This window comes from Microchirus variegatus (assembly GCF_963457635.1).
Source record: "Microchirus variegatus genome assembly, chromosome: 13".
NCBI classification, from domain to species: Eukaryota; Metazoa; Chordata; class Actinopteri; order Pleuronectiformes; family Soleidae; genus Microchirus; species Microchirus variegatus.
Window position 1 is genome coordinate 23577306 of NC_139814.1, and position 11760 is coordinate 23589065.

Below are 11760 nucleotides of genomic sequence, written 5' to 3' on the forward strand. Positions count from 1 at the left end.
TCATCTGTGTCAAACTCGAGGCCCGGGGGGCCAGATGTGGCCCGCGAGTGATTAATTGGTCTTAAAAATCTGGGTTAAAATAGGTCTGTGCTGCTATAAGGTGTGCGTTATTTAATAAATCTATGACCGGAAAACAGTGAAATTATACGATTTACGATGATATTTCACGTTATGTCAAAATAAAAGTCATTGGTTTTGATACGGAACGGAAAAATAGTTCACAATATGAACATGTTTGTACAGAAAAACTACTTTTAACAGGGCCTACTTGTTGAAGATGAGGGCCGGCCCAAGCCTTTATGGGGCCCTAAGGTGAATTTGCTAATTCATGCTATTTACATTAAAGGTGCATTATGTAATAAATCTAAAGCAACTGGCCATAAAATCCTCCTAATATGTCACAGAGACTCAGGAATAATGTTCATATAACAAACTGAACTCACCAACAACAACAACAACAGTGACGCCAAAATAATAGCATTAAAAAAAATATTTTGCAGACTGCAAATCATGTTTTGGCATATGGCGCCACCTACCGCCGGCTACCAATCATTGCAGTCAGTAGAGTCTCAGCTGCCGAGCAACCAGTTGCCAGTTACGTCTGAGCTAAAATGGCGGAGAAAAAAATGAAACCTAAAAGACCTCTGTATTTTGAATTTGAGTGTAGTAACCGTTTTTGGCCACATTCTTACATATGGCGCCTTTGAATATATGTTTAAATGTACTTTTCAGCGAGAGCTTTTGCCTTAAAAAAGCCGCCATCTTGTGCAAATGTCAGAGAGAGGGTTTAAGGCTAGCTTTAAGCGACAACGATCTGAACGCAAACTGCAAAAAGTGGCGTTGTGTTCCCACTTTTAATTTCGCGTCTTTGGGTGGAAATCTGCATGCGCACGGTGACGCAAAAGTGTGTGAAATTTCTGTGTAGTATACATGCCAGGTGGCTAGGTGGTGCCATACAAAAATACCAGGAGCGTGCGCATGCGCCGAAACTTCCTTCTACTTCTCTCTAGTAGCGCGAAGTCGCCCACAGTCGAAAAACCAAAACATTCACTCGGCTTAATTGCTGAAACCACTCCTGGATAGGTATCGGTGCAGCTAAGGCAACTTGAATGTCATGTTTGTTGTTGTTTTGGCAGCGTGAGCAACTCAGAGCACACTTTTTAAACCACGTGTCAAACTCAAACTGTGGCCCACCACGTCCTTTTATGTGGCCCGCGAATGATTAATTGGTCTGTGTTAAAATAGGTCTATGCTGCTTTAAGGCGCGCGTTGACCATAAACTACATTTCTCACAATGCACGGCGATTGCGTTACGGCCGGTTCGAGGGGTTGCCAGGTCGAGGCTTCGGATGACCTGCATCCTTGGCGACTACTTCTTCTGTTGTCGAAATGGTTTTTCTGCTTGGTGAGCGGGGGCTTAATACTCCACCTGCTGGTGGAAGTTGGGTTAGCGCATGGCGGTTGCTATGCGCGGAAGTATACCAGGGCCTTAATGTAACGCTTTTCCACTACGTGGTCCCGGCACGACCCCGTGTTGTTGCTTTGAGTCGATGCTATGCGTGACGTCGTCAGACTAGCAAGACACTGATTGGTCAGAGTGTGTCGTCACTGGAAGAGATTCTCCAACATTTAGCACAGAAATGTCTAAAATCCCAATATTTAACATAGGAGCTTGGTGTATTTAGCGATTAGCTAGCGTCTGATATGAATCGTATGAAGATATGAGCAGGATTGGGCTGGAAAAATAGCTGATTGTTTGCGTGATTTTTCATCTGCAGCTTATTAAAAAAAACGTAACGTTGTGGGATCACAGATGTCGGGCCGTTAACTCGTCTAATCAGATGAACGCGGACAGACGAGCTAGTTTGATATGCGAGACATTTGCTGAGACAATCTTTTCCATCTCCATCTGAAACTTTCTGCCAGTGTCGACACATGTTTATTATCCGACTCTGTGATGACTTATCCTTTATTAATCATCTACAAAAGTAATCATCGACTCTTTTGATAGGGATTTAATCAGTTTGAACGCTATGTTATGTCTGCTAACATGTCGTGGTTTGGTTGCTCTTATATAACAGAGGTTTTAGGATGTTTGAGGCAAATTTTAATCATGTTTTCACAGTGTTTTATGCGTCTAAAACAAAAAAGAATCAAATAATGCATGTCTGGATCCTGGGATTATCACTGACTCATTGAGTTTCATGTGCAGTCTTGTAATGGTTTGCACTGACACAGCTAAGAAAACTGTCTTTGTGACTGCGTCCATGTTTCAGGACAAAGTTCCCCCTCTTTAATCGCCATCACAGACTGCTGTGTTTGGATGCTCGCGCTCGACAGACAAAACTCATCCCACATCTGGAAACCTTTAGTAAGACTTGGACTCTGTCGTTTTTTTTTTTTTTTTTTACGCAATCACTGCCTGCAAGTTTAGGCTGGTATTCTACTTTCCTTCCACACTGTCGCTGTTGTTAACCTCTTCACCGCCGACCGACTCGCGCTCATGTGACGCCAGGATTCCTTGTGATACTGTTGTGGATGCAAATGCGTCCACGATCCACGTGAGACGTGCAAGACTGTGGGAAATGCCCTTTGGAAAAAGTAGATTTTGAATTTGAAAGAAAAAAAAAAAAGGAGGGAGAGACGGAGAGAGAGAGAGAGAGAGAGAGAAGGAAACCGGCATGACCACATTTTTTCCCCCCTCTCTGTGCTGTTAACGACTTCAAACAGTCGGTGCAGACGTTTTGGTTGCACAAGAATCAGCAGAGGTCCAGTGAGCAGCAGCAGCAGCAGCAGCAGTGGATCTGAAGGGAGAGAGTTTCTTCCTGGCTGGTCAGATACTGTCGAGTGCAGCTGATGTCCTCGAGGTGAAGGGTGTGTCCAACAAAGAAAGGAAAGGAAAGAAAAAAAGATTTCAACACCAGAGATCCACCCCCCCCACCCCCCACTCCTCTACCCCCTCCTTCTCCTCCAGGAACTTGAATATCTGAGTGGGAGGAGTTGATGCCACACCCAGAGTGGAAGAAGCCACAGTGAATTGTTTCAGTATGAGACCACCATCATCATCATCATCATCATCATCATCATCGTTGTTTCCCCCCACTGTTTCATCCTCTGCTGAGTTACTGCACTGAGCTCCACGCACATGCTTCACATTAACACACACACACACACACATTAAAACTTCCACTCAACATTCTTCAACACATTGCACACGCTGATATAAAACACAGTGAGCTGATTATACAGTCTGTTTAAAATGCGTTGGTAATCTCTGAAATGCAAACTCGTGCATGTATGGGCAGTTGCAGGGGTGTCTCTAGTGACTTTGGGGACCCGGGGCAAAAGTGACCAAGGAGGCTCAATACTGAAAAAACACTCTAATTTATCCAACATGTCACTTTTGTTTTGTTTTGCCTTTAGGTTCTTTGGCTACATCCATGTTTACATTTTGTTTACAAAATTGATATCACATGACAATTTAGTTACACAGCAGCACGTTCACAATGATTTTAGTCTAAGACAATAATTCGGTTTTCTTAACCCTTAGAGTGCAATATGGAGACACCATATAGACAATCTGATAAAATTATAGATATTTTTAAATTTTCAACAACTTTGTATCACAGAGATCCGTGCCGCATTAGTCCGACTAAAATGGAGCTAGTCTTAGTCGGACTAACATACCTGGATAATAGTCAGATTACTCAGACATCTCGCCTGTTTGTTTTTCTGTGACGTAAAGGTCAACAGGAAACTGACTCAATTACGCACTAGCTTATAGAGAGATACAGCGCCACCTACTAAGGCAGCACGTGTACTCAGACTCTGGTTGCTCGTCTTAGTCAGACTATGGCCTTAGCTTGATCACACTGTTCATGCAAATGTACCGAGTGAAGCCAGAGCCAGCAGTGTTTTCAATCTCCTGTTTTTTAGTCAGTGTGAACGGCAGGTGGAAAACGTTTGTGTTTTTAGACCAATAACGGATGTGTATTATGGGATGGGACTGTTGTGCCTGTAGCCTTTGTTTGAGTTTTACTGCTGCTGCACTGAAATGACAAACTTTTTGGCAGCCAGTGCGGGGCCTCATTATGGAGTACGAGGCCAATCATAGACTTTAAGGGCGTTATTACCAAAGGGTATTTGTTGTGAAATAACATAATCAGCTGTTCAGTTTAGCCCCCACCCCTCTGCTCCTGGCATTTGCCTGCGTTGTTTACCCTGTCGCAACGCGTGAAGTTTAAATTTGGGATTACATTTACACTCTCTGAACTCTGAATGTCCACATGAAGTCCAGATAAATAAAAAACACTAGAAATAAAACAAACGTCCGGGTTAGTATTGTGAAACACTCCCAGGTAAATAAGGTAAACGTTTGTAGGTGTGGGGTAAAGAGTATAGAGATTAACATGGAGGGTGATTTATTCGTCAGCCTAATCTGACAAATGCAACTGTGATTCAGTCACTCCATGATGATGAAATGTCAGTAAGGTGTGTCCTCGTGTTTGTCTTTAATCGAGTTCCATTCCAGAGCGTGACGCTGATTCACGACAGAAAGGGCTGAGCCAAATCCACATGCAGCTTCCACGGCTGCATAAACTGTTGTTCTTTCAAGATTTGACAAAGCGCTGAGCGTTTTGGCGTGTCCACTGGGTTTTCCCCCCACAAAAAAACACATGAGCGCTGCATTTTAGTTTCTTATCAAAGTATTTTATTTGGAGCACGGTGTATACAGAGTTCTCATTATGTCTCTGTGTGTTTACATCGACAACACGCTTGTTTGTGCAAAACGAAGAACATAAAATATCACCAGAGTAAAGAAATAACAAGCGACAAACGACAACAATCCCCGTTCTCTTCATCCTACGAGCTCAGCTACACTCAATGTGTGAAAAGTATTGGTTGGCATCAAATTCGTGGACTTTTCAAGGACTTTCCAGGACCGATTCCCTCAAATTCAAGAACCAAATGTGCTGACACAGCCAATTCGCCCATGATGGCGTCCACTTTAAAGTGATTGTCCTCGGCATCTCGGGCAAAAACCAGTCTGTAAGTTTTATTTGGGGAGCCAGAGATCTTGGAATTTGCGATTGTCATTATCTTATTAACGCGCTCATTGTTCTGCATGGAATCTCACGTCAACAGCCGAGAGAGAGACAGTGGACAGTGTCCACAACAACACAAGTAATTACGACTCTGCGTTTGTCCTGCTTAGGCCTAGTTGACGTGAAGCTAGCGAGTAGGTGGGTAGGTAGGTAACAAACATGGGTGACATTTACCTAAATATCAACTTAAAACGAAATTCAAGCACTTTCAATGACCCAGGACAATTTTAAAAAAAATATTACGATGTGGCTGAGGTCACTCGGCATATACAACAGATGCTGAGCTGGTAGTTTTGGCCACAGGGCAAAGCCATGGGAGAGGGCATCGTTCACTAACGAGCATCAGTCACACGGAGGAGATATTTTCAGGGGTATATTCCATGCAGCCGCTCCCTGGAATGCTGCGCTTAACTTTCTCATGCAATATCTAACTTCTTGCGTTGAAGGAATTTTTTGAAACGAAAACGACTCACATGGCTCTGGTTTTACGACCGTCTTTGAACTCGTGTCCCAGTCGAGAGTGCGTTTCTGTAACGCCCAGACAAACATCTGGCGTTACATTGTCATTTCAGCCATTGTGGTTCTGTTTTTACTTGATTCTTAGAGTTTAAAGGAAATAAAATTGTTGTTTTGCATGAAACAAACTGATCAAGGATGTCTTCAAGCAACCTGATATAATAGACTTTTTTTTCACTGATTTTTTGCTTCATTAGTAGGTCACATATTTTTCTGTAAAATAAGTTATTTTAAAACTGCATACATGTCTCCAATAAAGATAAAAGTATTGATTTCTGTGTCCATTGTCAGTTTATGAACTCACTGCTCAGCTGCAGGTGAAATCCCTCCAGGTGTTCTTTCAGTTTCTCCCTCACATCTTCTCTCCTCGTCTCCACGGCCGCGCTGCTGACGACACAGTGCTGCTGTTGGTCTCCATAGGCCGGTTCAGTCCTGATCACACCTCCGCTACCCGTGTCACTTGTGTGATCCACCTCTGACGCCATGGCGGTCTGTGCGTCGCCGGCGGCGAGAAAGCTCTGCAGTCCGTCCTCGGCAGGAACAGGAACCAGAATGACGCGTCCTTCTGCGATGTCCTGTATCCACAGAAGCTGCTGATGCTGCTGCTGCTGTTGCTGCAGATGTGGGTGAAACTCCTGACCCTCGGCGTCACACGCTTCATCACACACATCTGAGAGGAGAAGCTTCTGGTGAGTGGCAGGTAAAGCCACCGCAGCAGGGATGACCAGGACAGAGTCACTGGTGTCTTTCTCTTCCTGTGGCCTGACCGTTAAAGTGTCTTCAGCTGTTCTGTGAATTGTCTCTGAGACGTCGTGCTCTGTTAACGCTTGACCTTGTCCTCTTCCGCAGCAGAGGCAGTGGCTCTTCTCCTCATCGGTCCACCGGTTAGCGTCAAACAAGCCCGAGTCGTCACACTTAGACTCACTCTCGCTCTCCTCCTGGTTAGAACCTCCTCTCCCGCGTCTCCAGCCGCCGCGGTTCTTACAGCCGTCTTGTGCCGCCACGAGCAGGGTGTGTTTCAGCTGCTTGTCGCGGAGCCTCAGCACCGTGTTCCTCAGGCGGCTCTCTCTCCGCCGGGCAGCGTGCAGCTGACGCAGGGCCTTCTCCAAGCAGTCCACCGCCTGGTCATAACGCCGCCTCCACACCAGGGGGCAGATCTGTGCGTAGCTGTGCTCCTTGGACAGGTAGAAGCCCGGGGGAGGAGGCAGGCGCCGCATGAACCGCGTCGGGGAGAGGGGACGAGGCTCCGGCGGTGGAGAAGGAGCACGTTCTTCTGCACCTGGTGCCTCCCGAGGAGATGAGGCTGGGTCTTCAGGAGTCGCCGTCTGAGATGGTGTCACTGACCTTTGAACTGTGGGCTCTTCTGAAGATGGACCCTGGTCTGGATCATGCTCCTGGTTGCCTGAGCGGAGTCTCCGGACTCTACAGAGAGAACAACACACTCTTAGTACTACTACTACTACTTCTCTACTCTATGATATGTGAAGGCCGCCATAGTTACCCAATGTTCTTGGGAAAAATAATACAAAAATACAACTATGATTGTAATAATCTGCAGTCTCACCATTAGATGTCACTAATTCTTACACAAAGGACCTTTTATGGTGTCCTTAAAGCTCACATAGAGTGGTCCTGTTGCATATGTTAGTTATGGAGGTCTACTTACATACATGAACTTATTTTTTTAGGGTCAAAAACATCCTAGTTGCTGTAAACAAGCCAATAGAAACCTGTCGCTGTGAATTCTGACGCTGTGCTGAGCCACGATATTTCATAAATCTCACCCCCAGAAGACAGAGTGTGTTGTGTGTTCTACTGCGGTTCAATGTACGCAACCGGATGTGCCCGGACTAGTGCCCGGAGCAGGACGATCTGCTGTTCCAGAGAACCGTTGTTTACGTAACCGGACCAGGTTTTTTCAGAGAACTCGCTGAGCCCGAGATTACAATAAAACACAGCGTTCTCAGCAGTGGCTGAACTGTTTGATTTGAACCTTCAGCGCTTCTTAAACAAGGTAATGACGCAGATACACACTAAAAAACAGTGTTAATTGGAACTTCCGGTCTAGGTCCGCTTTAAAGTAGTGTGGCGCTTATTATTCACTTGTTCGTAGATAATAACGGTGCTTTTCTTGACGCTAAAGCAAAAAAAATTTACTTTTCGTGGCCTTAAATCAATGACATGTTGACACTAAAAAGAAAACCTAATATCACACAGTGACACTGAGTGTGTGTAGAGCACAGATTTTTACAACAGTTGTCAAATGACATCACTTGGCCACTTCCCCTTGTGTGGCTGCTTTGCCATGACAATGAAAACAAACAATGTGAATCATGCGTCAGTGTCGTGTTACAAGAGCTCAGCTTTCCTTCATATTTTCACTCTTCTCTCTCATCATGAGACATCAGAAGAACCAGTTGTGTTCACCTGACGGGCTTGGCCTCTCGTTTCTGCGCCGTTCCTGCGCCTCGGCGCTTTTTGCTCGCCGAGGAATCAAACACCGTCGGTAACGCATCGTCCTTTAATCTCCTGACCCCGCTGTGAGTTAGGGAGGACAAACGCATTTGAAGGCCTGCTATCAAAAAACACAGTCAGCTGCAGAGAAGATTAGCTGAGTGCGGTTACGGACCTGCAGTTGATCAGCTCAAAGCTCTCTGGGGTGAAGTGTTTGGAACAAAAGTAGACAAATTTGGTCTGAGGGTCCCAGGAGTCGGCGCGGTGAGAGTTAGTAATCCAAATGTTCCTCCGTGTGGCTCCTTTTGGTAATCTGACCATCACAGGGACTCATGTTACATGGTGTGATTGCAATAAATGCCACATTATTAATACATGGAAGAAGGAATAAGGGATTATCGTAAAAAAAACTGCACTACAGAAATGCATGCACAGTGTGTGTGTGTGTGTGTGTGTGTGTGTGTGTGTGTGTGTGTGTGTGTGTGCTTGCATGTGAGCGACAAAGTGGTTCATTGTTCACTTCCCAGGTTCAAATTGTCATTAAATGCCCGCACAAGCAGAGGAATGTGAGCATGCCAAGATTCCAGTGTGAAGCAGAGACACTATTAAAATACCAGGGCTATGTGACTAACAAGCCAAAAAGACAAGTTTCCTATAAAACAGTATTGAACAAAAATAACTGACATTACTAACTTCAGACATTAAATACTTTCTGTTTAAACTGAATTGTGCCTAAGACAAATCTCTCCATGGTTGGGATTAATCGAGGATCATCTTCTCTTCTCTTTTAGACGCATCGGGAAAATAAAAGCTAACCTGTGAAAGGTGATGCCAGCATTCCGAGTGCCGCGGTTGTCCCGGGATTTGCAGCCACCTGCCGAGCAATGTCTCGGCATCTGAAAGTGACAGAAAAAGGGAAAAGTTGGCTTCAAGTTAAATTGAAACTAGTGTGAACTCTCTCAAGTCTTTTCAACATCGGTAACGACTGTGAAAGTTGTGTGGTTTGTTCCCAGTTTTATTCAACCCTGTCTAACTCTGTGCACCTCAAAGCTCCTTTCACACTTTCCTGGATGACGTTTGGATAAGTTTACATTATGAAGACGGATTAATGACACAAAGATGTGTAGAAAACCCTTGATAAGTCTTTATCCTCCTTTCTGCCTCTGTTTGTGTGTGAGACTGGGGAAAGTTGGGGAGAAAAACAAGGTCAAATGAGGACAACAACAGTGTTGAGGTGATTACTCAGAGGTCCACAGGGTGCAATAAAGGTTTCAACACTGGAGATTTTAACGGTTTAACCTTCTCTAGTTAGTAGGACATTTTCCTCCTGATTGATGTTCATTAAGTTCATGAAATATATTAAAAATGTTTAATGTTTAACTGCCAGTGCAACAAAAAAAATGCTGTGAAGGACACTAGGTTTCACAGACTGCTGTGGCCTAATTCTGAAAGATTTCTGTAGCCCATAAAGTCATTTTTAAAAAAAATCAAAACACTGATAAACACATAAGACTATAGAATCCAGAAGGGCAGCAACTAATGATTACTTTCATCGTCGATTAGTCTGTGGATTATTTTCTCGATTAATTGATTAGCTGTCCAGAAAATGTTGATCAGTGTTTACAAAACCTGGAAATGTACGTCTAAAATATTAAGTGTTAATGATTTCTTTGTTATATGGAGCAAAAAAAACACAAAGCATGTTCACATTCAAGAAGCTGAAAACCAGTAAAACGCAGAGACCGATGAAAGGATTTTCAAAATATTTGACAATGAATTAAGTAATTAATGATAGCATTACGAATCCAGCATTTCCGTATGATTTTGTAGGGAAATATAAAACATCTGAAATTTGAATAATCATTTGCATATCTGCTTTGAGCGTTTTAAAAATGAATGGTCCTTAATCTAACATTTTGGTTATTTGAAACTTTACTTTGAAAGTCAAAAGTTTATACTTCCGGGAGTCACTCATCTTAATGAACACATTAAATAATGTGAGATGATCAAATATCAACTGACTGTGAATATATATGTATGTAAAATATATTAAAAAATATATATGTTTTAACACTACTTTTAAGCGCATATTTAGCTCATATTTTGTCACAGCTTCATCTCTGTTCGATGTGTCGCTTCTGTGTCACCACCTGATGGCGCTAGTGAACTCTGTGTACAGCTGACGAGCTTCATTTATATAGAGCAAAGTTTCATTTTGATATTTGACGTAAAAAAACAAAAAAACGACGTATTATTGTGTGGCGTCGTACGTCAGATGTTCAGACGTAAGCAGCTGAAACGTGAACTACCGAACTGTACGTGTGTCACGTCGTGTTCGCTCCGCTTCTCTGCTTCACGTCGTCACACTGCGAACATTCTAAAGTGTGTGAAATGTTATAAAGAGTGAAAACATTACCACTGCGCAGGAGACTTTGACCTCACGAAGATGGCTGTTCCTCTTCGCTAACCTTCTTCTTCCTTCTTCCTCCTTCTCCTCCTCCTTCACGGAGTTCTCATCGCGGCTGGTCAATCCGCTCGTAGGCGCAGTGCCGCCACCTGCTGGACTGGAGTGGTATAGCTCACTCTGGTGGGCTGTGTCATGGTACTGCAAACTGTCATAAAAGGTGTTTAATTCACAGCTTTGGGATCAGTTTTGAAAAGTTTATATGTTTAAATAGATGGACTGTTTTGTTTTATACTTAAAAATCATGATTCACAGCTTAAATCTAGGTTTTTCTGCCCGTTTATGAAATTAATTGTAATGAATTATCTTATTGTGCTTTTGATGTAAAGTGACTGAGTGGAAAAAGTGCAATATAAATACAATATATTATTACTATTATTAATTATATATATAGAGATGTAGTGTCAAATGTTGTTTACATCTCTCCTCTGGTACAGTAATGGCCACAATGACAGTAGTTTTAAATTAAAGCTATAATATGTAACATCTTTGCATTAAAAATATCCAACTATATTGAGACTTATGTCATTTATTTCCTTCATTTGTGTACTTGCATTAGCCAAAGTGTTAAAGTCTCATTTCTAATCACAGCAACTGACCTGTTTCATTTGAGTCACATTATAATAACTTATTTTGTTTTTGCTTTATTCTACGACTAGTTACCCAGTGAGTTTTTGTACATTGTTGTGTTTGTATTTTCAAACTGCTCATTGTCAGTTCATCAGTTCATGGGAACAACAATCTGCTCCACAGCTCCATCACAGTCTGAGCTTTTGTTATTGTTTTGACTGAGAGACCCCTAGTGGCAGAACTCACATACTGTGCCCTTAGATACATACATAGATAAAATATAACACATTCAACACTCTCAAGTGTTTTTTTTGTGCAATGTATTAAATATATTAATTGATGGCCCATTGATATTAATATATATTTTGTTTACTTTTTTTTTTTTTTTTTTAAGAAATGTAGAGGTTTCACTGTAGTAAATAAATAATAGTAGTAAAGTATTAATATTTTGTTTCCATTGTATTTATTTGTAACAGTTCTATGTGAAAACTGATATACAGTTAGATAATATTGTTACAATGTTATTATTGCATTTGAGTTTAATCTAAAATATTATTAATATATAATATGTTGCACTGGATGATGATGATGATGATGATGGTACTGATGTTGCAGACCTTTGCTGGAGTAGATGTTGTCTGTGTGTGTGTG